This window comes from Triticum dicoccoides, chromosome 2A, assembly GCF_002162155.2.
Source record: "Triticum dicoccoides isolate Atlit2015 ecotype Zavitan chromosome 2A, WEW_v2.0, whole genome shotgun sequence".
NCBI classification, from domain to species: Eukaryota; Viridiplantae; Streptophyta; class Magnoliopsida; order Poales; family Poaceae; genus Triticum; species Triticum dicoccoides.
This window is the reverse complement of record NC_041382.1, coordinates 30,846,829-30,852,015: the sequence shown is the minus strand read 5'-3', so window position 1 is coordinate 30,852,015 and position 5,187 is coordinate 30,846,829. Positions and strand designations below refer to the sequence as shown.

Here is a 5,187-nt window from a genome sequence, read left to right as displayed (position 1 = left end):
CCCCCACTCCACCCGTCAAACCCTAGCCCACTCCCCACTTCCTCCACGACGCTCCCCCCCCTCGCTCTGGATCTGGATCGGGAGGAGCTCGATCCCCTTCGCCCTTGCTCGATGGCCGACGCCGCCTAGACCTCGCCGGAGGCCACGTCGCCAGACTCCCCCGTCGGCCTGCATCCTCTACGCCGCCTCGTCCTCGTCATCCACCCCGCCCCCGCTGCCCTTGCCCTACCGGCCCAGTGAGCTCACGCCTCGCCCTCCTCTCTATCCTCCTCACCGCGCCACCGTAGCCCTCTCGCGACCGCGCCTTGTGCTCATCAAGGTGCCGCGCTCGTCGTGCCCCGCGTCGTCGCCCCTTTCACCGCGCCAGCTCCCTCTCCCCTCGGTCCCCGACGAGAACCACCACGCCGGCTCGCCCGTCGCCCCGCCGTGCATAGCGCCCTCCACCGCGGCCCCTTTGCTCCCGCGCTGAGCTCCGACAACTCCCGAGCAGCGCTGCTAGCCACGCACCGCAACGCTGCTGCTGCTGCTCGCCGGCCAACGCCGTCGACTGCGGCCCCACATTAGCCTGCTCGACGCCGTCGCCCGGTTCAGTCCCCGCCTCCGGCCGTGCTCCCCCTTCCTTCGCGCGTGTGCCCGCGCCCCACTTCGCCGCACCGCCGCGACGCCCTCCCGCCCGAGCGCGCACGCCCCCGTCCACCAGCTGCTGCCCCTTGCCCCTCGCTCCTCACTGCGGCCGCCTCTCCACCGGCCACGGCCAGTGCGCCCTGGTCCGGCCATGGCCTCCCCATGGCCACCGGCCCCCCTGCTCCGGCGCCCTGCTGGGAACGCCCGCTCGGGCCGCGTCCTGCACCCGCGCCCGCTAAGCGGTGCCCGGTAGGCCTTCCCTGGGTCACAGACATGTGGGGCCCAGCCCCCAGAATGTTTTCATAAAAAAAGAATTAAAAAAATAAAAATAATAATAATAATAATTAAATAAACAATAATCATTAAATTAATTAATTAATTAAGGAATTAGTTAAGTTAATTAATTATAATTAAATTAACCTAATCACTAATTAACCTAATTAACTGTTAGTTAACTAAATCAGAGTATGACGAACGGGACACACCTGTCAGGTCGACCAAGTCAACTGCTGACGTCATGCTGACATCATGATGACGTCAGCAGACACTATTCTGGATAAAGTTGATTAAATTAATTAAATAAATCCTAAAAATGATTTAAATCTTTTAAAATTAATATAAGGTAAACCGTAGCTTGGATCGAAAAACTTTGTACATGAAAGTTGCTCAGAACGACGAGACGAATCCGGATACACAGCCCGTTCGTCCGCTACACATCCCTAGCATAGCAAACACGCAACTTTCCCCCTCCGGTTCATCTGTCCGAAAACGCGAAACACTGGGAATACTTTCCCGGATGTTTCCCTCCTTCGTCGGTATCACCTATCCCTGCGTTAGATCACCTCTAGCACCACGTTTGTCATGTTATGATTTGATTGCTCTATTATTTATTGTGTTCCCCCTCCGTTACTTCTTTCCGGTAGACTACGAGACCGACGCCGCTGATGCCCCGGTCGACTACGATGTTGACGACCCCTCATTCTTGTCTGAGCAATCAGGCAAGCCCCCCCTTGATCACCAGATATCGCCTATTCTCCTCTATACTGCTTGCATTAGAGTAGTGTAGCATGTTACTACTTTCCGTTAATCCTATTCTGATGCATAGCCTGTCATTGTTGCTACAGTCATTGATACCTTACCCGCAATCCTAAATGCTTAGTATAGGATGCTAGTTTATCACCATCGGCCCTACATTCTTGTCAGTCTGCCTTGCTATACTATTGGGCCGTGATCACTCGGGAGGTGATCACGGGTATATATGATATATACATACATACTATATAGATGGTGACTAAAGTCAGGTCAGCTCGAAGAGTACCCGCGAGTGATTCACGGATTGGGGGCTGAAAGGACCTTTGTCCCGACGGCCCTCTGTGTGGATCTTTGTGGCGGAGCGACAGGGCAGGTTGAGACCACCTAGGAGACAGGTGGGCCTGGCCCTGGTCGGCGTCCGCGGTTGTTTCATAATAACACGCTTAACGAGATCTTGGTATTTGATCTGAGTCTGGCCATTTGGTCTATACGCACTAACCATCTACGCGGGAGTAGTTATGGGTATGCCGACGTCGTGGTATCAGCCGAAGCACTTCGTGATGTCAGCGACTGAGCGGCGCGCACCGGATTGGAACGTAAGCCTGCTCTTGTATTAAGGGGGCTAGTTCTGCTTCCGGCCGCCCACGCAACGTGCACGTGTGCTAAGGGCGATGGGCCCAGACCCCTGTGCGCTTAGGTTTAGACCGGCGTGCTGACCTCTCTGTTGTGTCTAGGTGGGGCTGCGACTTGTTAATCTTCCGCGGCCGGGCCTGACCCAGGAAAGTGTGTCCGGCCAAATGGGATCAAGCGTGTTGGGGAATGTGGTGCACCCCTGCAGGGAAGTTAATCTATTCGAATAGTCGTGATCTTCGGTAACTGGACGACTTGGAGTTGTACCTTGACCTTATGACAACTAGAACTGGATACTTAATAAAACACACCCTTCCAAGTGCCAGATACAACCGGTGGTCACTCTCTCACAGGGCGACGAGGGGAGGATCATCGGTTAGGGTTATGCTATGCGATGCTACTTGGAGGACTTCAGTCTACTCTCTTCTACATGCTGCAAGATGGAGGTGGCCAGAAGCGTAGTCTTCGACAGGATTAGATATCCCCCTCTTATTCTGGCTTTCTGCAGTTCAGTCCATCGATATGGCCCTTTACACATTTATCCATGCATATGTAGTGTAGCTCCTTGCTTGCGAGTACTTTAGATGAGTACTCACGGTTGCTTTCTTCCTCTTTCCCCCCTATCCCTTCTACCCGGTTGTCGCAACCAGATGTTGGAGCCCAGGATCCAGACGCCACCGTCGACGACGACCCCTACTACATCGGAGGTGCCTACTACTACGCGCTGCCCGCTGACGACGACCAGGGGTAGTTTAGGAGGATCCCAGGCAGGAGGCCTGCGCCTCTTTCAATCTGTATCCCAGTTTGTGCTAGCCTTCTTAAGGCAAACTTGTTTAACTTATGCCTGTACTCAGATATTGTTGCTTCCGCTGACCCGTCTATGATCGAGCTCTTGTATTCGAGCCCTCGAGGCCCCTGGCTTGTAATATGATGCTTGTATGACTTTTTTTTATTTGTAGAGTTGTGTTGTGATATCTTTCCGTGGGTCCCTGATCTTGATCGTACACGTTTGTGTGTATGATTAGTGTACGGTCAAATCGGAGCCGTCACATGACCAAACCAGCTTACTAGCATCCATACAGCTATTATGGCATACCAATACCGGAACAGCCTCAAGAAATGTCGACATGGATGTGCTAGTTTACTATGTGTAGCTTTCATAAGTCAGAAATAAGCATTGCATGCCTCATGTCTGTTACTCTGTTACAGTAGCATATGCAGCACTAGAAAAAAAATATGGACATACCTACAGAAGCAAAACACTATAAATCAAGATACCGGCATAATAATCATTGTGCAGCAAGAAAACTTTGTTACCAAATGTCACAACATAAACAAACCAGCATGAAACTCTTCATAAGTCGAACTGGGTATTTCGGTGTAGGTACGTAAATTTTGGAGAAGACCTATAATTGGTCAAATGTAACTTGGCCAAGTATGAATAGCCATCCAGCTGGTGTTCTCTCCACCTTACCTTCACGCATGGACAAAATTACTTAAACTAGCTTGCATCACTATAATCATTCACATTACGGTGGATTAAACCAAAAAGACAATATAATTTAGCTATGACAATGACAGGCTAGAAGCAAATAACAGGCAAGACATCCATAGAAATGTAAGCAGAACGTGAATTGGTGACAAATACCACAATATGCAGTCTCTCCGCCTTGGGAAAGCATCTGAGGAAGGTGGGCACCATCTTGACGTCGTCGCGAACCCCGAAACGCACATTCAAGCTCAGAATTTTAACGGTTGTGAGCATGGTACTTGTGCTTGGCTTTATCCCATACTGAAATTTTCCCAATTCAAGAAGAACATCACACAATTAATTGTGTCATTGGCTGGACATATTTGCCAACTGAACAAACCGATATACTGGAGATGGGAGATGTACCATGATGACGGTTTCTCCGACCTCTAGGACCTGTCCTCGCTCTAAGTATCCCAAAGTGTACAGCTTGGGGGCATCTCCAATCCTGACTCTGCTGGAGAAGGGACCGCGACCGACTCTGCCCGAGAGGATGAGCCGCTCAAGGCAAGGAGCCTTTACCACGGCGATGTCCTCCTTAGCAGAGCCGTATATTTGCACGCAGCGCAGGCTCTGGCTGACGAGGTGGAGGCGCAGCTCCACGCGGCATCCCTCGATGTTGAGGATCTCCAGCTTAGGGATCCTGGCGACGAGGGACTCGACGGCGTCGCGCTCCATTTCGACGCTGCATATGCCGAGCTCGACAAGGTGGGGAAACGAGGCACCACGCAGGACGTCCGTGCTCGGTAACTTCCAGAGGCCGATGTAGAGGCTGGTGAGGGTGGTGACGCTGAAGAGTGCGGCGGGGAGGGGCAGTCTTGCGGCCACAGGCGGTTGACGAGGACGAGGTCTTGGACGCCCTTGGCGGCGAGGAGCTGGACCCAGCGCGCAACCCGGGCGCGGCTCATGTGGCTGCAGACGAGGTCCACGCAGCGAAAGGGCCCCGGGTGCGCTTCCAGGATGCGGGAGACGGCGGCGATGACGGACGGCGAGGTGGCGGGTGTGGGCGGCCAGCCGTGGCCGTCGGGGAGGAGGTGCGCGTCGCTGAGGACGAGGGGCGTGGAGCGCCAGAGCGCGCGCCAGCAGGAGGAGAGCACGGCGGTGCGCGCGCCGTACTTGGCGGGGAGGCGGGCGACGATGTTTCGCAGGAGCTCGTCGGGGAGGCGGCTGATGCGGTCGACGCCGTCGGAGGGGGCGGCGTGGGCGGCGAGCCGGCCGTTGTCGGGGAAGGGCGGGCGGGGGACGAGGGTGTAGATGTACGTCAGCAGGTGCTTCATGAACATGTCCAGCTCGTCCGGGTCACAGCCGCTGCGCCGCACTGCGGCCGCCGTCGCGGGATCGACGTTGGTGAACGGTCTCGGGTCGGCCAT

General features: G+C 54.4%; 1 pseudogene; it reads right to left on the bottom strand.

Moving 5' to 3' along the window:
• Positions 1-5,187, bottom strand: part of LOC119357496 — an 8,069-nt pseudogene extending 2,882 nt beyond the window's left edge.